Source organism: Triticum urartu, chromosome 1A (genome assembly GCF_056163025.1).
Source record: "Triticum urartu cultivar PI428250 chromosome 1A, HENAU_Tu73, whole genome shotgun sequence".
NCBI classification, from domain to species: domain Eukaryota; kingdom Viridiplantae; phylum Streptophyta; class Magnoliopsida; order Poales; family Poaceae; genus Triticum; species Triticum urartu.
In genome coordinates this window covers 160384485-160411515 of record NC_141873.1, presented here as the reverse complement: position 1 = coordinate 160411515, position 27031 = coordinate 160384485, and the positions used below count along the sequence as shown (strand labels likewise).

Genomic DNA, 27031 nt, shown 5'->3' with positions numbered 1-27031 from the left:
CGATAGCACTGTTGGCTATCTAATCAGTGGATAATGACTGATCTGCCACTGTGGTAACCCCTTAGCCTATAAATGGAGGGCCATGGCAACCTAAAATAGGATTCGGACCCCTGTACACTCTTACGCGCGCAGCTGCTCTCCCCGAGGCAACCTTGCCGAGCTTGAGCGTTGCGTGTTCGTCACGGTCCTCCATCCAATCCACTAAAGCAGGAGTAGGGTTTTATGCTTCGCAGCGGCCCAAACATGGGTAAAAATCTCCCCGCTTCACCGCTATCGTGCTGCTCCACGACCTCCGCTCTTTGTGCAACGTGCATTCCCCCTTGCCGAACCACAAGGGGCCGATGGACCCATAGGTGATCGTGTTCTGCCACAACATAAGTGATTAAAACTTGCACAATTAGATGTGCTCACATGATCGACGGTCAGATGCTTTGCCTTTTTGTGATATTTTAGTGTGTCTATCTTTTTTTCTGTGTAATCTGTCATATACTTTTAGTTTACAAAAGATGTATTGTGAAAACTATGGAGTGCTTCAATGAGTTAAGTCTAAAATATAACCTCTGTACAGTTTAGCAGCAGAAACTGCAGATATCTTTCCTTCTAAATGCTACAAATTAACATGAACTTGGTCTATGAAAACACTCAAGTAACTAATCTTACATAAATCTCATCGATTCATTCTGTAGTAAATGATAATCTAGAAACTGAGGCAACCAACTGGGTTTCTGAATCCTAGTGTAGATTTCACTCGATAAATACGAGCCACTGGCCTTCCTTTCACCATTTTTTAATATTTCTTATCTGTTTTACTGCATTGTAAGTAAATGGCCACCTTATGAGCATTCCCACAGGATACCGACATCAAGGCAAACTTGCAACCGCCGGTGCAAGTCGGCGATGAAGGGAAAACTGGGCAGCCAAAGACAACTGATGAACCTTTAGGAGATTCTTGTTCATTTTTAGTAGCAGATGATGATAGTAAAAAGGTCTCCCATGAAGACATTGAACTATTAAGATCCAAAGATGTCTAGATTCTCTATGATTTCTGTGGGGACAATGCTGGTAACTGGAGCTTCGGCTATTAGTAAATAACTAAACATTTTTTGTTGTTGCAGGTCCAGAATTTAATAGAATGATGCCTACAGTTTTATATGAATAGAGGAGAAGTTGTTAGGACTCTTTCTACTCGAGCAAGGATAGAAACTGGTTTTACTACATTAGGTTAGGTTTTCATGTTGAGTTTGTCCTGCAACTCATTTGGCAGCAATGCCCATTTCTCTATTACTTATCACACGGATAATAACAAAAAATAAAAGAGACAAAGAGACACGGATTTTTACGTGGAAACCCTTGCGGGAGAAAACCATAGACGCATGAAGGTGCAATCACTATGAGAAGGAGTATTACAAGCACGAGACGACAGACCGTCTGAGATGCGACTACATGGGGTATATATGAGGGCAATACATGAGAGTCCTTGGAGGACAAGTAAAAGATTTGTACTCGTACGCGTCGGTACAAACGCAAAGGCCCACACTATATGTACTACGTCTAGTCCAATACGGTAGAATTTGGATCACAATATAACAATCTCCACCTTGAGCCAAATTCCCTCCAGTAGTCGAAGAAAGTAGACAACTCCATCCAAATCAGCATAAACACCTTGTGCGTCAAAGTCCATAGGACTAGTGAGAAATACTAACTAAGCCTAAGCAAAGCTCAAACTTATTGGTCGGAACTGGCTTTGTCATCATATCAACAGGATTATCATGAGTACTTATCTTGCATACATTCAAATTGCCTTCAGCAACACCATCTCGAATATAATGAAATCTGACAACAATGTGCTTTGTCCTCTCATGATACATTGGATTCTTTGTAAGATATATGGCACTTTGACTGTCAGAAAATATGGTAGGGCAAGATGAATCTCCACAAAGCTCAGTGTACAAACCTCTCAACCAGATAGCTTCTTTGCATGCCTCAGAAATAGCCATATACTCGGCATCAGTAGTGGAACAAGCCACAATAGACTGCAAAGTTTCTCTCCAACTCACAGCACAACCAACAATGGTGAAAACATAACCTGTGAGCGATCTTCTCTTATCCAAATCACCAGAAAAATCAGAATCAACAAAACCAACAAGTCCATCTCTAGTTTTCCCAAACTGTAAATAAGCATTGGAGGTACCTCGTAGGTATCTGAAAATCCATTGAACTGCTTTCCAATGCTTATTTCCGGGATTAGCCATGTATCTACTGACAACGCTCAATGCATATGATAAATCAGGACGAGAGCAAACCATGGCATACATAAGTGAACCAACTACACTTGAATAGGGAACTCTAGACATGTACTCCATATTTGCATTTGACTTAGGACATAAAGCTGATGATAATTTGAAGTGTGCAGCTAACGGAGTACTCATCGGCTTGGCATTATGCATATTAAAACGACAAAGAACTTTATCAATATATCACTTCTGACTTAGATATACTTTTCCAGATGGTCTATCTCTGGATATTACCATGCCAAGTATTTTCTTTGATGGACCCAAATCCTTCATCTCAAATTCATTACTCAATTGCTTCTTTAGTTCATTAATCTCTGACATACACTTTGCAGCAATTAGCATATCATCAACATAAAGGAGCAAATAAATAGTTGAACCATTGACAGTTTTCAAATAAACACAACTATCATAATTAGACCTTTTGAAACCTTAAGAGAGCATAAAGGTGTCAAATCTCTTGTACCACTGTCTAGGGGGTGGCTTCAATCCATAAAGAGATTTCTTTAACTTACAGACAAGCTTTTCTTTTCCAGGAATAACAAAACCTTCAGGTTGTTCCATATAAATATCCTCTTCTAATTCTCCATGTAAGAATGCAGTTTTAACATCCAATTGCTCAAGCTCTAAATCATTCATGGCAACAATACTGAGTAAAGTGCGAATAGAGCCTGCTTTATATCTTGTCTCATCATTAGGAGAAACACCTTCTTTCTTCTTGAAAACCCACTTGCAACGAATAGGTTTCTTCTCTCTAGGTAATTTTACTAAATCCCAAGTGCCATTCTTTTCAAGTGATTCCATCTCATCATGCATAGCAGTTATCCACTTATTACTATCAGCAGAAATAATAGCCTCGGAATATGAAGAAGGCTCAACATTACCTTCAATTTCTTATGTAACAGATAAAGCAAAAGAAACAATATTGCACTCTTCAATTAACCTGCCAGGTTTATTAATACCCCGTCAAACTCTGTCACGTGCGAGATTCCAACTGGGTGGAACAATAGGCTGATTTGGAGTGGGGGTGACATTATCATCATTAACAACGGGTTCATCATGTGCATCAACAATTTCATTACCAGATGTATCACCTAAATCAATAACATGCTCCACCTGAACAGTAGGCTCCTGAACAATAGGCTGTTGTTCACTCTCAACGGGAACATTAGTAGATGAAACATCATGTAACATAGCAAATTCATTAAAGATAACATTTCCGCTAATAACGACCTTCTGGGTTTCAGGATTCCATAATTTAAAACCTTTAACACCAGACTTATAACCAAGGAAGATGCACTTAACATCCCTAGGCTCCAACTTTTCATTATCAACATGAGCATAAGCAGTGCAACCAAAAACTCTCAACTATGAATAATCAGCAGGTGAACTAAACCATACCTCAATTGGAGTTTTCTTATTAAGATCAATAGATGATGAACGATTAATGAGATAACAAGTAGTGGAAACAGCCTCAGCCCAAAAACACCTATGCAAACCTGCATTGGACAACATGCAACGGGCTCCGGAAATAATGGTCCTATTTGATGAAGCTATGTACCTAGGGTAGGGTCATGGATCTGTCCAACATACCCTCCCCAAGGACATCTCTACAAAGAATCAGAAGCAGTCGAAGAGAAACCATCATCCACTCGACCATGAAGATGTGCTCACTCGACCACCAGAAGATGAGAAACCCTCCACTCTGCAACGGTCAGGACTTGAACCATAGCTTTATGGGCATTTACAACACTTTACTACAGACGTTACCAGTAACGCCCCTCCTTTATGAGCATTGAACCTTGTGTAACGGAGGAGAGCTGGGGTCCTGGCGCACTCTATATAAGCCACCCCCCTCCTCTGGGACAAGGGTTCACACTTTCTGTAATTTGCACACATATATTCAGTCGACCGCCTCTGGGCTCCGAGATGTAGGGCTGTTACTTCCTCCGAGAAGGGCCTGAACTCGTAAACTCGTGTGTACAACTCCTCCATAGCTAGGATCTTGCCTCTACATTCCTACCCCCTATTCTACTGTCAGTCTTAGAACCACGACAGTTGGCGCCCACCGTGGGGCCGGTGTCTTAGCGACTTGTTGGAGAAGTTGCAATTTTTCCGTCCCCTTCATCATGTTCTAGGCGGAGGTTTGGCTGAGGGCCGCGAGATCCATCTCGGCGCGCTCGTGTTTGTCGCCGACGACTCCGCTTGGCTTCAGGAGACACCACTTGCGCCGACGCCCTCCCCGCCCACGGGGCGAAGCACTTCTGCGCGTGCGTCCGTGGCGTCCTCCTGCGGCAACCGTCGACCCAGTACCAGTCGACTCCAGCAGCTTTCCCCCTCCCTGCGACCCGCCGGAGCAAACGCACCGGTCGGTCCAGGCATCAGCAGTGGGTGAAGCATGCGGTGGCCCGCCAGTCGGCCACCCCTCAAGTCGCGGCGATCGAGCCCGGCGAAACTCTCTACGACCTGTTCGATCTATCGACTGGCTCCGTAGAGACCGCATCCGAGTGCGACAGTAGCGACCCGGCGGCGGAAGTTTTGATGTTCAATGGACCACGCAGCCCTCCTGGCTTCAACCGCAAAGACGGTGGCGACAGGAACGGCGATCCGTCGCGCGTTCACGAGGAGTACCGCCCCGAACCCCTTTCCTCGCAGCAGAGGGAGGAACTTCACCGCCGGAACATGGATGCATTGCATACTCCTATAGTTGGAGAAACCCCTGAGGCCTAGGCCTTGGAGCAGGCGCGCCTGGCCAACCTGGCTGAGCGCACTCGACTAGAGAACCTCCAGCGCGCACTCGACGATCGCGCTCGACAACGTGCTCCTGAGTCCAGTCGACGCCATCTTTTTCCACCTCCGACTCAGGTATACCGAACACCGATCCAGAATCTAGCAGCTACTGCCGGGATAGCAGAGTCTATCCAACCTTCCCAATCAGAAGCTGGCCGAGATCTGGTGCAGATCAGAGCCTTGCTCTGGGCAGCAGGAGAGCAGAATACGGCCGTGTCTCAGTCACGGAATAGGATCCATAGCTGATCCGTGGTCGCAGACACAGTTCAGTCGGCCCATAGCCCGAGATCACCCCCGAGGTGTGAGGGACGTGGGGATCGGCGTGGTCAGTACAGAAATCGAGAGCAGTATGATCGCCGTGCCGATCGCGATGATCGCCGTCGAGTGCCCACGCCTCCTCCAAGGAGTGGGTCATACGTGCCTCGGTCACATGAAGACAGACGCCCTCACAGTGTCGGAAGAGGTATTCCAGTCGACCCCAGGGAGCCAGGCTTTGATGCGAGATCTATTCTCGTGCAGGGCTTGGTCGACAGAAACAGAGCTCACCGAGAGGGCCATGACAGAGATCCGCAAACTAGCAACAGGGTGCATGTCTCTGGTCCAGAGTGCTTCAGCAGAGCTATTAGAGCTGCGGTGATTCCCCCCAACTTCAGGTTGGCATCTGGAGTTAGTAAGTTCACCGGAGAGTCCAAGCCTGGCACTTGGCTTGAAGACTACCGAGTGGCTGTCCAGATTGGTGGCGGCAATGATGAAGTGGCCATGAAACACCTTCCTCTGATGTTGGAGGGCTCGGCTAGAGCATGGCCGAATCAGTTAGCGCTTGGAGCATCTATACTTGGGAAGATCTCGCCCGAGTGTTTGTCAGAACATTCGAGGGCACTTGCAAACGGCCGGCAGGTTTGACAGAATTATAGTGTTGTGTTCAGAAACCGAATGAAAGTTTGAGGGATTATATCCAGAGATGGATCACCCTACACCACACGGTAGAAGATGTGTCAGATCATCAGGCAATTTGTGCCTTTAAGGAAGGCGTCAGGTATCGGGAGTTGAATATGAAATTCGCCCGGACAGGAAATATGACTCTGGCTCGGATGATGGAAATTGCCACCAAGTATGCCAATGGTGAAGAAGAAGAGCGACTCCGGAGTGGCAAGCACAAAGCAGTCGCCCACGAAGCCGGAGGAGGAAACTCTGGTCGGAAACAGAAGTGCAAGGCTGAGCCAGCTACTCCGGGTGAAGCCTTGGTTGTGGTTCAAGGAAAGTTCAAGGGGAAGCCCAAAGGGTCATGGAACCCCAAGAAAGTAAAATATCAAGATGGAAATGACGTGTTGGATCTACCGTGCCATATCCACACCAAAAAAGATGAAGAAGGTAATTTCATTTACCCGAAGCACACCACTCGGCAGTGTCGGCTCCTAATCCAGCAGTTCTGAGAGAAACAGCCCAAGGAAAAGGAGAAGGAAGCAGACAAGGCTGAGGATGAGGGAGAGGATGATGATGGTTATCCCCGCGTGAATTCCACTCTGATGATTTTTGCTGACGTTGAGAGCAAAATTCGATTGAAAGTCATCAACAGGGAAGTGAACATGGTCGCTCCAGTGACACCCAGCTACTTAAAGTGGTCGCAAACTGCCATTACATTTGACCAGTCTGATCATCCAGCGCACATTGCCACCCCCTGGGAGGCAAGCACTGGTGGTCGACCCGGTGGTCGAAGGCACTCGACTGATAAAGGTTTTGATGGACGGTGGTAGTGGCCTGAACATACTGTATGCAGAAACATTGAAAGAATGGGCATTCCGATGTCCAGATTCAGCGAAAGCCATATGAGTTTCCATGGGGTCATTCCAGGCAAGAAGGCTGCATCCCTCGGTCAGATTGCACTCGACGTGGTTTTCGGTGATTCCAAAACTTACCGCAAAGAAAAGTTGACGTTTGAAGTTGTGGATTTCCAGAGTGCTTATCATGCAATTCTAGGCAGGCCAGCTTATGCACGATTTATGGCTCGACCATGTTACATGTACCTCAAACTGAAGATGCTTGGTCCCAGAGGAGTGATCACTATCTTTGGTAACCGGAAGAAGGCGGAAGAATGCTTCCAGAAGGGCTCAAAGATCGCCGATGCCCAGATGGCCGTGGTAGAATTGCAAGAATACCAGAAAAACGCAGATCCGAGTGACTTGCTGCGAGCCAAGAAGCCAGCCACAGATTTAGCATTCCAGTCGTCTGGTGAAACGAAGTCGATTCACATTCACCCGACGGATCCCAATGCAGCTCCGACTCACATTTCAACCACACTCGACTCCAAATAGGAAGAAGAGCTCATCCAGTTCCTCCGTGAGAACTGGGACATCTTTGCATGGAAGCCTTCTGACATGCCGGGTGTTCCCAGGGGACTGGCTGAGCATCATTTGTGAGTCGACCCGAAGGTGAAACCAGTCAAAGAGCATCTTCGACGGTCCGCCGCCCAGAAAAGAAAGGCAATCGTTGAAGAGGTGGCTCGGCTTTTGGCAGCTGAGTTTATCCGAGAGATTTATCACTCCGAGTGGTTAGCCAATGTTGTCATGGTCCCAAAGAAAGACGACTCACTTCGCACGTGTATTGATTTCAAGCATATCAATTGGGCCTGCCTGAAAGATCACTTCCCTCTCCCTCGCATCGATCAGATAGTCGACTCGACTGCAGGGTGCGAGCGTTTGTCCTTTTTGGACACCTACTTTGGGTACCACAAGATCCGTCTGTACGGACCCGACGAAATAAAGACAGCTTTTATCACCCTGTTTGGGTTCTTCTGTTATGTCACAATGCCATTCGGTTTGAAGAACACCGGAGCCACATTCATGCGGATGATTCAGAAGTGCCTGCTCACTCAGATTAGTCGGAATGTGGAAGCATACATGGATGACATTGTGGTCAAGTCACGTAAAGGTTCCGACCTACTGACTGACCTTGCTAAAACCTTTGCCAACCTTAGAAGGTATGATATCAAGCTCAATTCATCAAAGTGCACGTTTAGAGTTCCAGGCGGAAAGTTACTCGGTTTTCTTGTTTCCGAACGAGGAATCGATGCTAACCCAGAGAAAGTAGGCGCTATACTCTGAATGAAACACCCTGTGCGTGTGCATGATGTCCAGAAGCTTACTGGTTGCTTGGCCGCCCTAAGTCGATTCATTGCTCGCCTCGGTGAAAAGGCGCTGCCTCTTTACCGACTGATGAAGAAATTAGACAAGTTCGAGTGGACCCGAGAAGCTGATGCAGCGTTTGCAGAGCTAAAAGCCCTGCTTTCCACCCAGCTGGTGCTTGATGCTCCAATCAGCAAAGAGCCTCTACTGCTTTATATAGCATCCACTGGACAAGTCGTCAGTACAATACTTACGGTCAAGCGGGAAGAAGAAGGAAAAGCTTATAAGGTTCAACGCCCAGTTTATTATATTTCTGAAGTCCTGACCCCGTCAAAGCAGAGATATCCTCATTATCAGAAGCTTGTCTATGGGATTTACATGACCACGAAGAAGGTTGCACACTATTTCTCGGATCACTCTGTTACAATCGTCAGCGACGCTCCATTGTCAGAGATTCTGCACAACAGAGATGCAACTGGTCGAGTGGCCAAATGGGCGATTGAACTCCTTCCCTTGGATATCAAGTTTGAGGCAAAGAAAGCTATCAAGTCCCAAGCAATAGCAGATTTCCTCGCCGAGTGGATCGAACAGCAATTGCCAACTCAAGTTCACTCTGAGCACTGGACCATGTTCTTTGATGGTTCCAAGATGTTGAACGGTTCTGGTGCTGGAGTAGTTCTGGTATCCCGCCGAGGAGACAGGCTCAGATATGTCCTCCAGATTCACTTTGATTCCACCAACAATGAAGCAGAATATGAAGCACTCCTGTATGGGTTGCGCATGGCCATCTCACTCGGCGTCTGTCGCCTCATGGTCTATGGCGACTCAGATTTGGTAGTTAATCAAGTGATGAAGGAGTGGGACGTCAGAAGCCCAGCCATGACTGGTTACTGCAACACGGTGAGAAAGCTTGAGAAGAAGTTTGAGGGGTTAGAACTCCACCACATACCCCGACTGAAAAATCAAGAAGCCGACGATTTGGCAAAGATAGGTTCCAAGAGAGAAGCCATTCCCGCAATGTGTTTTTGGAGCATATTCACTCGCCGACAATTCAGGAAGATCCTTTTACCGAAGAGCCCCCGCAACCTAAGAGCGCCACAGATCTGACTAAAGTCGAGGTCCCAGCCGTGGTCGACTTGATCATGGAGGTTCTGGCCATTACTCCCGACTGGACGGTGCCCTACATTGCATACATCCTCAGGAAAGAACTCCCAGAGGATGAAGAAGAGGCTCGACAGATCGTCCGTCGATCCAAGGCCTTTACTGTGATAAGAGGGCAGCTGTTGAGGGAAAGCGTGACTAGAGTCGGTCAGAAATGCATAACACCAGAAGAAGGTCGAATGATCCTCAATGACATCCACTCGGGGACCTGTGGCCATCATGCGTCCTCTCAGGCCATCGTGGCTAAAGCATACCGAGCTGGATTCTATTGGCCACGAGAAAATGAAAATGGCGAAAGATATAGTCGACAGATGTGAAGGCTGCCAGTTTTACTCCGACATGTCTCACAAGCCAGCATCAGCCCTGAAGACCATCCCCCTCATCTGGCCCTTTGCTGTTTGGGGACTGGATATGGTTGGACCACTGAGAACTGGCAGGAGCGGCTTCACTCATGTGCTCGTTGCAGTCGACAAGTTTACCAAATGGATCGAAGCTAAACCTATCAAGAACCTTGATGCTAGCACCGCTGTCAGTTTTATCAGAGAATTGACATTCAGATATGGAGTCCCACACAACATCATCACGGACAATGGATCGAACTTCGATTCCGATGAGTTCAGAGCTTTCTGCGCCTCTCAGGGCACTCGAGTCGACTATGCTTCTGTCGCTCACCCGAAGTCGAACGGAGAAGCAGAAAGAGCCAATGGCCTAATTCTCAAAGGACTGAAACCCTGACTGATGCGTCATCTCAAACACGCGGCACACGCTTGGGTTGATGAACTTCCGTCAGTTCTGTGGGGTTTAAGGACAACTCCTAATCGGTCGACCGGACGAACTCCTTTCTCCTTAGTCTATGGAGCCGAAGCTGTTCTGCCAAGTGACCTGCTCCACAATGCACCCCGAGTTGAGCTCTTCTCCGAAGAGGAAGCAGAGCAGGCCCGGAAAGATTCAGTCGATCTCTTAGAGGAGGAAAGAGAGATGTCCTTGATCCGCTTGACCATTTATCAGCAAGACTTACGTCGATTCCACGCCAGAAATGTGAGGGGTCGAGCCTTTCAAGAAGGAGACCTGGTTCTTTGAGTGGATCAACAGAAACCACACAAGCTTGCCCTGACTTGGGAGGGCCCCTTCATCATCACCAAAGCTCTCCACAACGGAGCATACCATCTTCACAGTATTGAGCATCAGAAAGACGAGCCACGGGCTTGGAACGCGGAGCTGCCCCGCCCCTTTTATACTTAAGCACTCGTTTGAATAAAATGTAATAAGAAACACCTTTGTAATTTGTTTATCAAACACAAGAGCTTATGGTCCTATCATTCGATTGTTGTGTTCTTATTTACTTCTGAAATCCCCCAGTGGGTGGGCTTAGTCGCGAATCCGTTTCGCCTAAGTTCGAAAGAAAATCCTACCGAGTGGAGAGCAATCCTCCCACTCGGGGGCTTAGCTGCTGTCCAGTACTCGCCTAAGTTCTCTCACTAGGAGACTTAGCTGCAGTCCAGTACTCGCCTAAGTTTGAAAAAATCCTACCGAGTGGAGAGCAATCCTCCCACTCGGGGGCTTAGCTGCAGTCCAGTACTCGCCTAAGTTCTCTCACTAGGAGGCTTAGCTGCAGTCCAGTACTCGCCTAAGTTTGAAAAAATCCTACCGAGTGGAGAGCAATCCTCCCACTCGGGGGCTTAGCTGCAGTCCAGTACTCGCCTAAGTTCTCTCACTAGGAGGCTTAGCTGCAGTCCAGTACTCGCCTAAGTTTGAAAAAATCCTACCGAGTGGAGAGCAATCCTCCCACTCGGATTGCTCTCCACTCGGGGGCTTAGCTGCAGTCCAGTACTCGCCTAAGTTCTCTCACTAGGAGACTTAGCTGCAGTCCAGTACTCGCCTAAGTTTGAAAAAATCCTACCGAGTGGAGAGCAACCCTCCCACTCGGAGACTTAGCTGCATTCCAGTACTCGCCTAAGTTCCCTCACTAGGAGACTTAGCTGCAATCCAGTACTCGCCTAAGTTTGAAAAAATCCTACCGAGTGGAGAGCAATCCTCCCACTCGGAGGCTTAGCTGATGTCCATTACTCGCCTAAGTTCTCTCACTAAGAGACTTAGCTGCAGTGCAGTACTCGCCTAAGTTTGAAAAAATGCTATCGAGTGGAGAGCAATCCTCCCACTCGGGGGCTTAGCTGCAGTCCAGTACTCGCCTAAGTTCTCTCACTAGGGGGCTTAGCTGTAGTCCAGTACTCGCCTAGGTTTGAAAAAATCCTACCGAGTGGAGAGCAGTCCTCCCACTCGGGAGTCTTAGCTGCAGTCCAGTGCTCGCCTAAGTCCGAAACATACCCCTATCCGCAAGGACGACGAGGTGCAAGTCGACTGCAACCTTTTCCTTCGGAGCTACGGCACAAGTACAACATCCGCTCCATCCCTATCCGCGAGGACAACGAGGTGCAGGTCGACTACAACCTTCTCCTTCAGAGTTACGGCACAAGTACAACGTCCGCTCCATCCCTATCCGCAAGGACGACGAGGTGCAGGTCGACTGCAACCTTCTCCTTCGGAGCTATGACACAAGTACAATGTCCGCTCCATCCCTATCCACAAGGACGACGAAGCGCAGGTCGACTGGAGCCACCACCTCAGAGCTGCGTCTCCAGCACAAAGACTATTCCAAGTAGTGAGCAAAGTCCATTCGAAGGCAAATGCAAGCACATTCAGAAATAAACCAAATTCAGATAAATCCTAAAAATTCCAAGCAGCAAATCAAAAGTACTCGGGCATCAAGCCCGAAGGAGCTCAACGGTTACGACAATCACTCGTCATTCCGAGGCAAATTTAAAGCAGATTCAAGTTTCATAAGTTTGTTCACTCGGCCGGAGGAGGGCTGGCAGGCTCCACGAATGAGTCCAGGTCGATCCCATCAGTGATCCGAGTGGCGGCAGCAATGAAAGTCTCCATGAAGGACTGGAAGTCATGCTTTTTAGTGTTAGCGACTTTGATCGCAGCCAGCTTGTCTTCACGAGCCTCCATGTAATGGACTCGCACCAAGGACAGCACCACGTCAGCACCACACCGGGCGAAGGATTTCTTCCATTCTTGCACTCGGTCAGGGATCTCGTTCAGTCGAGTCATTAGGGATTCCAGGTCATTCTGAAGCGTCGCCCCCGACCAAAGCGATGAGTCGATTCGAGAGACTACCTCCTTCAGGCGCACGAGGTAGCTTGTGGCGCTGGCGATACGGGACTCCAGTCGGAGCACGTTCATCGCAGTTTCATCGCAGACTGGAGAAGCGATAGGGTCCAGACCCGTCTCGACCCTTCCAGTTTCCTCGTCGAAGTCTTGGCAGAATTCTGTAGCCAAAAATTAGTCAATCGACCGAGCAAGATCCGATCGCAAGCATCAACACAGTCGGATTAATAGAAATACCTTCTAGTGTGAGATAAAGCTTCTTGACAAGAGTCCTCAGATAAGCTTCCATGTCATTCCTCTTGCGGATCCCAGACTCCAACTTTTCATTCAGGACGACCTTGTCCTTCTTCAGACTGGTCACTTCACGGTTAGCTTCATTAAGACAAGATTTCAGTTTGTTCACCTCTCCTTCCAGCGTTCCGATTGAAGCAAGCTTCTGGTCTGCGAGAGCAGTTTTATCTTGGGCTGCTTTTTGCGCGGTGGCGAGGTCCGAGTCCTTCTTCTCCAGAGCCAACTTCATTTTCTCTACAAAAGAAACAATCGAATCAAAGAAGAGATCAAAGAAATATATTGAAAGTCAGTCGACAGTCAGTTACCTTCCATACCAACGGCTTTGTCTTGAGCTTTCTTCAGATTCTGCTGGGCTAATTCCAAGTCGAGGTTGAGATGCCTCTGCTTCTCCTCAAGTTCAGAAAACTTAGAAATAAGAGTACAAGACTTCTGCAGAAGGCAAAAGCCGGATCAGTCGATAAGATCAAAGGTTGTTTACTTCCGAGTGAATAAAACCTAAAGAAGTTCGCTTCGACCCCAACCGACTGCACACAGTCGACTGCGGTCTCAGGGGCTACACCCAGCGGGTGCACTTGGCGTGCCCCCGCTAACTAAGACTCAACTCGACCGGTCCGCACGGACCAGAAAAAAAGCTGTTCAGACCCCAGTCGACTGCCAGCAGTCGACTGCGGTCTCGGGGACTACACCCAGTGGGTGAACTTGGCGTGCCCCCATCGGTTTGGATCCTACTCGACCGGCCCGCCTGAGTCGAGTGTAAGGAGTAAAAAAGAAAAGAAAGAAGAACTCAGACCCCAGTCGACTGCCAGCAGTCAACCGCGGTCTCGGGGACTACACCGAGTGGGTGCACTTAGCGTGCCCCCACCGGTTCAGATCCCACTCGCCCAGACCGAGTGGATGATCAAAACTACCAAAAACAACAAAACACCCAGTGGGTGCTCTAATTCGACGCAAACAACAGCAGATTATGCAGAAGAAGATTTTTTCGAGTAACACTTCCTCACAGAGCAAAAACAGTCAGAAAGTCTACTCACCTGGACATTGGCCCGAAGGGCAGCACTCGCGTCGTAGGCAGCCTGGCTGTTCTCATGCACCGTCTTCACCCGCTCCATCATCATGTCAGCCTGTCGGATGGCTTCCGTAGCCGCTTCCGACTGGTTGTCCGGGACGGGAAAGCTGGTGAAAAAGTGAGCAGTCGACCCAGGTGCGGCGGCTTGGAGCTTCGTGGTGTGGAGTTGGACGACTGAAGGAATCACAGGCGCATTCAGCGGTGTGGGGTGCTCACTCGACAAGGGTGCAGCGAAGGTCACAGAGGCCTTGCCCGCGTCTTCAGGTTGACGGACGGGAGGTGTTGTAGTGGGTTCTTGCCGAGACATCCTACCAGCTGCTACCTTCTTGCTCTTCCTGGGCTTAAGAGCCACATCTTCATCGTCATCTGGAAGATCGATGACGTTGGGTGGAGCTGCAAGGCAGATCATTCAACCCCAAGTGAACTACTCGAATGCAATCGACCAAAGAATCAAGAAGAAAATCGCAAGAGTTTATACCTGGGTTGGAGCTTACTGCATCTTCCATTTCCTCGTCCCGGTACTGGAAAGAAGAGGTTCCTGACGTAGCAGCATTGCAAAGACCCGCATTCAATCGGTTACGTCCGGTTAATCGAGTCGATGAAAAGGACAAGTCAGATGGTTACCCGGAGATGGTAGGAACAGTCACTTTGATCCTGGGCAAAGCCTTTGGCAGTTTGGAGGAGGTGGCTTTCGGTGCTTTCGGCGCTTGAGGCGGCGCAACTTTGGACTGTTTTGGAGCCTTCTCAGTCGGTGCTGGGGAAGACGTCTTGGGACGCTTCGAAGACTGACCAATCGGCGTGCCACCAAGTCCGGAGCGCTCACCCGGTCGTGAGCGTGTTTGGATCTCCTCTCCCTGCGAGGAGGCGAGTCGACTTCTTCGTCATCAGTCGATTCATCGCTCTCCTCGTCCTCCTCGGCATCCGAATGCTCCTCGCCACTCTCGCCCCCGCTTGCTTCTTCCTCGGCATCTTGGTCTTGCACTCCATTGGGCATTGAGTACATGTCAATGAGGGCCTGAAAGGACAACGGTCAAAGGGAATTTAGTCGACCATAAACAAGATATCACACGGTGAATCGGAAAGATACTTGATAAAACAGAATTATACCTGCTCCAGCTGGTTGAGTTGTCGAATGGAATCACCCTCCTAGACCCCCGAGGGTTGTCTTTGTTGCTGGTGATCCCCATCAACCACTTCTCCAGGGTATCCTTGCTGACATCCTCCGGGTGGATCCGAGTGGAATCAGTGAGCCCAGAGTACATCCACATCGGATGATCACACGCCTGAAGCGGTTGGATGCGTCGACCGAGAAAGACCTCCAGCAGGTCCATCCCGGTCACCCCGTCGCAGACAAGCTGGATGACCCGCTCGACCAGCACCTTGACATGTGCCTTCTCTTCTGGAACTACCTTCAGGGGGGCGGGCTTCTTCACTCGAGCCAAGGAAAAGGGAGGAAGTCCAGTCGACTGACCCGGGGTCGGCTGATCCTTGCAGTAGAACCAAGTCGACTGCCAGCCCCGGACCGAGTCGGGGAGGATCATGGCTGGGAAGGTACTCTTGCTCCTCATCTGGATCCCCAGACCCCCGCACATCTGGATCACTTGTGTCTTCTCGTCACTCGATTTGGCCTTTTTGACCGACTGGGAGCGGCGGGTGAAGATGTGTTTGAAAAGTCCCCAGTGCGGTCAACAGCCCAAGAAATTTTCACACATCGACACGAAAGCAGCCAGATAGACTATGGTGTTTGGAGTGAAATGGTGAAGTTGAGCCCCAAAGAAGTTCAAAAAACCCCGGAAGAAAGGATGGGGAGGCAGTGAGAATTCGCGATCTATGTGGGTGGCAAGGAGAACACACTCACCCTCCCTTGGTTGCGGCTCGGTTTCATTCCCCGGGAGCCGTGCCGACTTATGGGGGATCAGTCCCCCCTCCACCAGGTCATCGTGGTCGTCCTGGGTGATTGTCGAGCGGATCCAGCCACCCTGGATCCAGCCCGGCGGCAGGCCGGATCTCGACGAGGATCCGCCCCGGCTGGTCCGCTTGCCCTTCGCCTTCGCGGTCGCCTTCTTCGCGCGCTCCAGCGCCACCGTCTTCTCTTTCCCCATGGCAACAGGTCGAGCGAGAGCGAGAGTCCGGCGACGAGAGTGGAAGCGAGCGTGATGGAGAGATCGGGAGAAGAAGAAGAGAGGATGGGAGCGCACGGGGCAGAGGCTTGGTCCGGGGCCTTTTATAAGGTCGTCACCCGAGTGACTGGCTGGTGGACCCAGACAATGTAAACAAATCCCGCAATAGTCGCACGCGCAGTACGTGGCGAAAAAGGTGGCATGGGGATCGAGGAGACTTGCCTAATCCGTCCCAATAACCTCGGTTCCGTCCGTCTGGCACGCTTCCCAAAATTCGAATCCCGCGAAATCCGCGGAGAGCAGAGCGACCTGTCAGACTGAAGATAAACATCCTCTACATCATCATTCGGAATTCTACCGTGAAAATTCACTCGACAAAAACCAAGAATGGACCAAGGCGACTGAGAAAGGAGTCAACGTCTTCACCTCAACTCATTGTTCCAGAACAAGATATACTCATAGCACAAAGAATGGGTCGGAAGTGTTCCCATCTCCTTCCTCACTCAAACCCTGATCCATTCAGGGGCTAATGATGAAGCTATGTACCTAGGGTAGGGTCATGGATCTGTCCAACATACCCTCCCCAAGGACATCTCTACAAAGAATCAGAAGCAGTCGAAGAGAAACCATCATCCACTCGACCATGAAGATGTGCTCACTCAACCACCTTGAAGACACTCGACCACCAGAAGATGAGAAACCCTCCACTCTGCAATGGTCATGACTTGAACCATAGCTTTATGGGCATTTACAACACTTTACTGCAGACGTTACCAGTAACGCCCCTCCTTTATGAGCATCGAACCTTGTGTAACGGAGGAGAGCTGGGGTCTTGGCGCACTCTATATAAGCCACCCCCTCCTCTGGGACAAGGGTTCGCACTTTCTGTAATTCGCACACATATATTCAGTCGACCGCCTCTGGGCTCCGAAACGTAGGGCTGTTACTTCCTCCGAGAAGGGCCTGAACTCGTAAACTCGTGTGTACAACTCCTCCATAGCTAGGATCTTGCCTCTACATTCCTACCCCCTATTCTACTGTCAGCCTTAGAACCACGACACTATTCATATGCTCAGCAACACCATTTTGTTGAGGAGTATAAGGAATGGTGTAATGTCTAACAATGCCTTCAGACTTGCAATAATTCTTAAATTGCTTAGAACAGAATTCCATACCATTATCAGTGCGAAGTATTTTTACCTTCTTTTCAGTTTGTCTCTCAATCATAATCTTCCACTCCTTAAATGCTGAGAATGCTTCATATTTATGCTTCAAGAAATAAGGCCATACTTTTCTCGAATAATCATCAATAATAGTCAGCATGTAACTAGCACCACCTAGTGACTTCTTGCGAGATGGTCCCCATAAATCAGAATGGACATAATCAAGAACTACCTTCAGTTGTATGAGTCGAAGTGTTGAACTTCACCCTCTTGTGTTTGCCGAAGATACAATGCTCACAAAATTTCAATTTACCAGGTTCATATCCATCAAGAAGACCTCTCTTATTTAACTCTGCTAAACCAAGTTCACTCATATGTCCAAGATGCATATGCCAAAGGTTAGCAGCATCACAATCAGAATTCTTTGAAATAACTGGAGTAGTGTTACCTGAAATGGTAGAACCCTGAAGGTAGTAAAGACCATTTGTCGAACTTAAGTCACCTTTCATCACAACAAGGGAGCCTTTGGTGACCTTCAAAACACTATCTCCACTTGAATACTCATACCCCTTTGCATCAAGGGCACTAATAGAGATAAGATTTCTCTTCATCTTCGAAATATACCGAACATCTGTCAAAGTTCTAATTGTGCCGTTAAACGTCTTGATTCGAACGGAACCTATCTTTAATCTTGCATGGTGAATTTTCAAAACCCAAAACGGAACCAGCAGAAGTAATGAAATCAAAAGTATTAAACCAATCTCTATGTGGACACATATGAAAAGTGCATGCGGTGTCAAGTACCCACTCATCATTGGTCTCAGCACATCCAGCAATAACGACAAGAGCATCATCGTAACTATCATCATGAGCAACGTTAGCAGAATTTTCACCTTGTTTGTTACCTTTCCTCTTTTCCTTGTTCTGCAACTTGAAACACTCTAAGATGTCATGCCCGTCTCTCTTGCAATATCTGCAATATTTTTTGTCTCTGGATTGCGACCGGCCCTTGTGGCCGTTCTTACTTTTGCCTTTGTTTCCATTATTGGAGTTCTTCTCCTTTGTCCTGCCACGAACAGATAATCCCTCGGCTTGATATGAACTCGAACCATCATGAGGCACCATTAATTTCATCTTCTCCTTAGAGTTCAAAGCTTCATAAACTTCATTAAGTGTGAGAGTATCAGGACTGTATAATATGGTGTCTCTAAAATTGGTATAAGAACTTGGCAGTGAACAAAGTAACATTAAAGAAGTATCTTCCTCTTCATACTTAACCTCCATTGCAACTAGATCAGATATAATCTCCTTAAATTCAGAAATATGGTTCAAAACATTACCTCCCTCGGGTAACCTGTGCAGGAATAATTTTTGCTCCAGATGCATCTTGCTGGTGAGATCTTTAGTCATGCAAATCCCTTCCAGCTTTAACCATAGAGCGGCGGCAGTTTTCTCGCTTAAAACTTCCTGCAAAATATTGTTATGCAAATGGAGTTGAATTTGTGACAAAGCCTTGCAATCAATTATGTTCTCCTCATTAGTCCAGTCCTGAATTCTGTTCTTCCCAAAACTATCCAATGCTTCATCATAGTCGGACTGTGCCAACAACGCCCGCATCTTGACTTGCCATAGGGTAAACCTTGTGTCACGGTCCAGCAGCGGAAGATCGTACTTCATGGATGCTATGAGTAGATTAATCTGTGTGCACAAAGTAGTACAAGCCGGTAGAAAAAATTCTTGATAGAATTAGTACACGGGTTAAAGAAATAGAGTAACTAGCACCTGGATATCGTTTGGATGTGGATGTAGCAATTTGAGAAGAAAAAGTAACCCTGTAGCCTTCACGTGTAGGACAGGAGTACTAGTTGAGGTACTTGATGATTGCTATGGTTCTCCGGTGTTCGCGTGAGGACGTGACGACTGGCCAGATCCTTTGCTCCCGAAGCCTCGGGCGTGATGCGCTAGTGCAGCAGATTAGGCCAACTCCACCGTGCGACCCCATCCTGTCCGCGCCCGTCCGTTTGGGGTAAAACGGATGAACCAGACGGCCCAGCGCGCGGGCGCAAACGGACTTTTGTCCATTTTCTGTCCGCTTTTGACCCATCCCCGGCCCAAGTTTGCACCGCTTTTGGGGTGAAACGGACAACACACAGACGCGCGGGCCGTCTACGCGTGTCCTCCCCTGGCCCGCCCGTCAGTGGCACAGGGACAACCTTTTTCTATCCACCCCCCTCCCTCCCTCCGGCCGCACGCCGTCCATTCTTCTCCACTCTTCCCCACTCTTCCCTCGCCGCCGCCGTCGCTGCCATTGTAGCTGTGCAGTTCGGACGTGCGCTCACCCAGCCCCTTCCCCTCCGTGCCCTCGAGCTACCCAACCACGGCCACCTGTTTTGCGCACCCGCCGGCCGGATTTGAGGCGGATCCGGCCGGTCTTGAGCTCGCCCGGCTGTGGTAGGCCGCGCCATGCCATGGACTAGCCGGGCACTGGCCCGGAAGGCCATGGCAGGGCCGCAAGGCCACATGCAAGCAGTGGCTCCTCCTCTAGCCACTCGGATCTACATCGTCGGTGGTCCGTCGGCAGATACACGAATGGCGGTCAACCGGGCTCGGTGCTAGCCCAAAAGCTCGTCGGTGCACCATTGCCGCTCATTAAGTGCGACCACTACCTAAAGAAGGTCGTGCGCCGCGTGTCTACAACGCCGGAACATCCCGGATGGGTGTTCATCAAGTGCTTAAACAATGAGGTATGTGCTCTTTTTAGCTTCGGTTTGTGCTCTAGATTTGACTAGTTGTGCTAATTTAAATTTTGTTGTCTAGAATGGATGCATGTTTTGGTATTGGGAAGAAGAGTGTAGATTGATATATTGATAGAGCGCAATTTAGTAGATGTTCGTGCACTTTTAGCTAGCATAGAGGCTGTAGATGAGACAAGTGCACTTGTTGCTAGATTAGAGGCTAGACACGAGACTAGATGCGAGGAAGCAACGCCTTCTTCTTTAGACTCGAAGAAGAAAGAAACACGCAAGATGGAGGCGACTCCTCCGCAGATCAACAATGAATGCATCGAGAAGGCACTAATCCAACTTACAGGAGCAGTTATGGAAGTTGGATACCTTCTAAAATGTATTCTTGTGGTTCTTGTTTTCTTTGGTCTTGCTTTTCTAGTCAAAATTTGGTGATGTATTTCCATGTACCAAAAATGAATGATGAAAAAAAGTTAAGGGCTTGCAAGGAAAGAAGTACGCGGACAGGATGCGGCCGGGATGTGTCTGCGCATTGGGCGCACGGCCACCGCATCCCAGGACACGCTCGGACACATCCCCATCTCCCTACCCAAACGGACAAAATCAGGGCAAAACAGACATCCGTTTGGGGTCGCGCGGTGGAGTTGGCCTTATCGCGTGCACAGGAGACAGCCGACACGACGACTTGATATTTGACAACGGTGGGTAGTGGAAGCCTCGATGGACTGCTCGATTTGTAAACTGATCAGCAACGAAAAATCCTGTCGGTCTCGGCTGCAGCGGCTCGTATAGCAGCTCACACCGGAAACTGTCTCCGATCCAAAGATAGCAGGATGGCGGCGGCGCGCACAGCCGAACCCTAATATCTCGTCTCAAATCTCGTATATGAAACTTGGCTCTGTATACCACTTGTTAGATAATAACGAGAAATAAACAAGATAAAGAGACACGGATTTGTACGTGGAAACCCTTGCGGGAGAAAACCACGGATGCACGAAGGCGCAATCACTATGAGAAGGAGTATTACAAGCACGAGACGACGGACCGTCTAAGATGCGACTACATGGGGTATATATGAGGGCAATACATGAGAGTCCTTGGAGGAAAAGTAAACGAGTTGTACTCGTACGCGTCGGTACCAACGCAAAGGCCCACATTGTATGTACTACGTCTAGTCCAATATGGTAGAATTTGGATCACAATTTAACAATCACACAGAAGTACTTGTTATCAGATAATCTTCTTGCAGAATTTTAGATGTTCACTTTTAGTTGCCTAGGAACATGAAGGTTTCTAAGATGAGAGCCCTGTCCTGGATACATTATAGTTGTTTGTACATCAGCCATTACTATTTTGATGTAGTGACTAAATTGAGTACTAATATTATTCAAAATACGTCTCAATAGAACATTCACTGCTAGACGTGTACTTAAGTTAACATAAAACCTATTATGATCTTGTAGTTATGTACTGTACATCTGTATGGTATTGAAATGAATACTAATCTGTTTTATTCAACATTCTTTCTAGAAAATTTTAGAGCATTTGTTTTGGGGATTTCATAACTCCATCACGCCAACTGGAATTTGAAGGAAAACTGTTATCTCATATGTTTAGTATATGATGCATATTTTGATTTTTAAAATGCCTTATCTTTCGAGATATTTTGATAGCTAAGCATTTAGATGCATCTGTTATAGCACTAAAGCCTTCCTCCACTTCTGTCCTTCAGTATGGAAGAAGCTTGAAGAAGAGAATTCTGAGTTTTTTCAAGGTTATTACATAAGGTTGAAATTAAAAAAAATAGATCAACTTGTTTAATCATTTATTGGAACACCAATCCAATTTGATGAAGTGCCCAATACCCCAGCAGGTTCCACTGGCTCCAACACAAAATGGAATGAGTCCTATGCCTGGTAATGTCTATCCTCATATTGTACCCTAACTAAATTAGGTAATGAGGTGTGTTATCTGCCAAAGCTGTGATGTAATATGCAGGATTTACTTTTGTCAGTTATTATTAAAATCCCTATATAATTGATTTGAACCTCATTTGTAAATATGCAATTACAAACTTATATATACGATAATAGAGCATCTCCATCAGATCACCAACACCCCCTTTCCCCCACCCTATAAGTGGTTATAGGGGCTCTACCAATAAACTCGTCTCCAGTATACCCCCGATGTGTGGGGCCGACATGTCTGTGAGCCAATTTTTTTCTTCCTCCTTCCTGATCTCTCTCATGGAGCGACGCAGGGAGGCGCGCACCGGCCATTGGGGCGGTGACAACGGCAGCGGCATGGTGGGCGGTAGAGGAGAGGCGCGTGCCGGTGGTGGCGGTGGGATTTAATGGTTACCCGATGAAGTGGCGCTTTTAGGGTGGGGGCCTACTCCTCTATATAGGGTGTGTTGGGGTGTTTCTTTGGTGATCACCAAAAAATGTTTGGGGAAAGGGGATCTGCTGGAGCACGTTTTTTGGTTCAACTCACCCTATACCAGGAATTTTTTTTGGGGGGGAGGGGATCTGCTGGAGATGCTCTAACACATTTTTTTAGATTTTATTCATGGTTTTGTTATTAATAAATCCTTTGATTCAGTGTTCGCGTTGTTTATAATAATAATGTAATGTCGCATGTTAGTTGACCTGTTGATGGTCCATGTCACTCGCACAAGAACTCGATGGTTGCTATATCCTGTGTTAGGTTGTTACCTGAAAGACCAATACCTCCCTTAAGCTTATCTTCTTACTATCCATGGCAGTCAGCCAATAAAGGACACAAACAAATACTCCCTCCGTAAACAAATATAAGACGTTTTAGTGATCTAAAACGACTTATATTTGTTTACAGCGGGAGTATATGTTTCTGGCAAACCACTATTTACTGATAAGTTTTCGTAACTATAAGTTAAGTCCAGTCGTCATCTTTAAATACAACACATACGACTGGTCCATTGTTTCCCTCGAAGTTTCTAGTTGTAGATGCTAATAAACAATTTTATATACCTTACCTAATAATAAAGGACAGTGGGTTTGCCCGATTTTTTGGTCCACTCTAAAGTTGATAGTAATTACCCACCATGCCACCCGTAAGTCACAAAATACCCCTTTGTTTTTTCATAGGTCGTTTCGTTGCACGCAGCGTTTTGCCTTAAAATAGAAATGACTGAACAAGGACTCAAACCATGGTCACGTTGAAGGAGCCTGCATGCGCGAATCAAGTCATCTAAGCCAACCTTGCTAGAGAAATAAAGGAAGATGTCATTTTATTGGTTAAGCGAGTTTTCTCAAAAAAACGCACATGGCTGATTGGCTCTAACTTAAGCGGGATTTGAAAAATATATATTCCAGAAATAGGCTGGGCAAACTTGATCTTAAAGAAGAGAACCTGACCATTGATGACCTGCAGGGTATTCAATCAAATAATGCTTCGATTCGTGCGGCAACGCCTGCCCATTTAGTATTGGGCAATTCAATCAAATAATGTTTCGATTCGTGTGGCAACGCCTGCCCATTTAGTATTGGGCCATCGTCCCATTGAGGACGTGAATGAGGTGTGTGTGGGGCACAGCTTGCCCTCACGTCTTCAATAACAATCATGTCAAGCAGTTGGCACCCGTCACCAACATGCTCTAATCCTAGGCGCCGCCTCACAAATGCCCACCCTGCTCGACCAGTTGTCGTCCATCACCAACGCACAAGGGGGACTCTATCGGAATCAAAATCGAAATGTAAAGTCCCTGTAGTGTCCGACATAAATTGGTTTTCAGATTTTTGAGGACTTATTTTTTTCTTGTTGCAACGCATGAGCTCTTTTGCTAGTATGACTTAAACCAGTTGAAGGGGCTACCTTGAATCCTTGATTCTAATAGCACTTCTTTTTGTTTGGTGTTGCTTTCCTCCATACATGTGCTAATGATGCTCCTGGCAGTAATGCTAATACGTGAGTCTTCTGCCCTGGATTAAAAGATGTCATTACTGTGGCATGTCTGAGTTTCTTATTATCTCATGGCAGACAATTTTTAAGTTTTCTCTTTTGACAATGAAATGTCATTCTATCTCTGGTATTTTGTGAGTTGATACTTAGCTTTGTTTCATTTTTTATTGGTCTGCTTCTTTTGTGAAGTTCTTTTCGTTTTTTCTTAGGCGACTCTTCCTGTCATCAGCGCAGTTAACAATTTGCCTATAGGATATCCAGTACTTCAGAAACCTGGAATACCTGCTTCTGGTCAGCCTCATGTTAATGCAATGGCTTGTGGTCCACCAGGCTACCATATAGCAAATGGAATGCCCTATCACCCAATTCGTATGAGCTCAGCAAATGGGTAAGCATCTTCATTGCCTGGTTTCCATTTGCTTATCTATCTTTTTTGCAGTTTATTTCCAGCGAACCACATTATGATACTTTGGAAAGTGAAACTAATGCTTTTGTCCTGTACATATCATTATCTTGTCCATTTTTAGACTTACATGGGATTATGTGCTTAATAGGTTAATCCATCTAGTAATTATTGTTTCTCTTTTTATTTACTGGTTAATCCTCCAATACAGGGTTCCATACAAAGCATAAAAAAGTCTAGAACAACTTGCCGAATACTATTTTAGCTTTTCCCAAGAAAATGTGAACTTTAACATAACCAAATGATTTTTTCCTTCTTTTGGTCCATTTTCATTTGAGTTGTACAACCATGATTGTTCTTAGGATGGTGTACAAATCTACCATCCTACTATAATTAGATTTCTTTTCTCAGCACATTCATTATTCATTTAACGTTTGCCTTGTCTTGCTAAAGCATAATGGACAATGAATTACCTGAAGCTGCACATGCTGCAACAGTCTTTGGTACTGTGTCATCTGAGATTGCTATGAGTTCATCATCCGCAATGTCGAGCAACCATCTCACTTTCACTCCATCTGAGTTATCAGAGATGGATGTGGATGCAGCAGCAGTAGATACCACCATTGGAGCTGATGTGGAAAATGGAGGGCCTCTGGAAATAGGACTAGATAGCGGTGATGGTTCTTCCTTAGGGCATCAGATCTGGGATTTCAGCCTTTCTGATTTATCTGCAGATTTGACAAATTTGGGAGGTAATGTTCTATCTTGGTAGATCTTACCATTTGTTGTCACGCATATTGATGCCGCAAGTTAGAAACATTGCTTCATTAGATTGGAAATCATGGTATATATGGTGATATATTCGTTTTATAGCCTATCTCTTGTTTAATTGAGGAAATTAGTATGCTAATTTATAGTGGATAGAGATAATTGTGGAATATATGTTCAAATCCTACTAGCAGCAAAGCAAGAATCAGAAATATAGCTGTTATTATTTTATTGCAAAAGAAAAGAGATAAGGGCAACATGCCATACAGTTATAGTAAAAGTGTGCTATTATCCTTAACTTTTCTTCTTGGAATTGACTTCAATAACATGTTGGTCTTTGCACTTTTTGGGTGATCAGAGTACAGACTAAAATAGCAAGCACGTTTCCTGGTGTAACTATGTTCCATTCTAAATTTTAGCTAACTCATCTGCCTCAGATCATGAATTTGGTCCAGTTTTTTTATCATTTAGTAAAGGCTGTTCTATTGACTTTCAGACCTGGCAGCTCTTGAGAACTATGCAGGCAACCCATTCATGCCTTCGGATTCTGATATCTTACTTGATTCCACGGAGCATGATGACATAGGTGATTTTGAGTGCTTCTTTATAATGTCAACTGGGACTTTAATTTTGAAAATTTGTATCCATTCATATGCATGTTGATTTGCTTGCAGTTGAGTACTTTGTCGACGCGGTTGATGGACCTTCTCAATCAGATGAAGAGAAATAATGGTAGATGCGCAGGCAAAGACTGAATACTTGAACTGGGGCAGGCTGATAAGGTCTTATAGTGTTTTTGAAGCTATGATCGTGTATGAAATCCAACTTTATATTGGCTTAAATGTTCCAAGCTGTCTTGACGAGGTCTATAGAATTTTGTAGTTACTGACCTCAATTTTTCAGTAAACAGTGAGGCACCATTTTTTTTGCACACCGATCTTTTAAGGTCTTGAAGTAATGGAACGTACACCTCTGTTGCTAAAAAAAATCCGAATCCACTTTATAGTACATGATTTATTTTTATTTGTTCTCATGCCTGCTGCAAAATATCTAAATTACACTTTTTTAATCAAGAAAACGCAATAAGCTTTGCACCCTGATTTTTGTGAGTGTGTGTGGTGCTGGGGTGGGGCTGATCTTTAAGCCCTAGTAAAGCTACGTACAAGCCTGTAAATGGGCCAGACGCCACGCCCGTGGGAGCAAGTCCCCAACGGTTACCCCTTGAAGGCTCCCGCAAGTGCCTTTTTTTGCCTGGAAGGGTGGCAAGTAGTCATCGCCATGTCGCGTGCTGGCTGCACGACGGACGTGGCCTCTCACTGCCTTCATCATTGAAGCGGCGTGTCGGCTGAGGGCACCGCCTACTACATGCCTGACTGAACACGCCTCCTCGCCACATTCAAACACCTCCATTAAAACTCGCGCGTAAGCTAAGAAACCTACTCCGACTGCACGTCCGTTCATGAGCAGGGCGACATTAAACACAACGTCGGGTAAGCTCCTCCCATCCGCTCTCTATTTAACGGAGGCCAGGCGTCGTGCAAGAATAGCACCACTCCACTGCTCCCCATCTCCTCCTTCCACCATTTTTTCACCCTTTCGATGGCATCTGACAAGCAGGAAGAGCAATTCTCCGGCATAAAAGTCGGCTGGGTGGTCCACTGAGCCCGCCGGATACGAGCGAGGCAACTCGCTGCTCTACCTCCCTCGCCTAGCTTGACGGAGCAAGTTGCCGCCCAAGCCGGCGTGTGGTTCAGCAACTCGCTGCTCCAAGTCAGCTTGCCGAGGAGTGGCGAGTTGCTCCAAGCCGCCACGGTGGGAAGCACGGCGGCATGGGCATCGTCACTGCCGTGGACTACGCCATGTCGTACAGCGCCTCCTGTGCCTGTGACCGCCCCATCCATCATCAACGCGCGCATAACCATGCCCTACTGGCAAAGAAAGAAGCTGCCTGCACAGATATCGACGAGTCAGTGGCCGACACATCAGTCTCTGTTGCCAGCAT

At 47.1% G+C, this 27031-nt stretch overlaps 1 pseudogene; it reads left to right on the top strand.

Annotated features, from left to right (window-relative positions):
• Positions 1 to 854: 854 nt before the first annotated feature.
• Positions 855 to 25759, top strand: LOC125552782 (uncharacterized; annotated as a pseudogene).
• The last annotated feature ends 1272 nt before the right edge of the window (positions 25760 to 27031 follow it).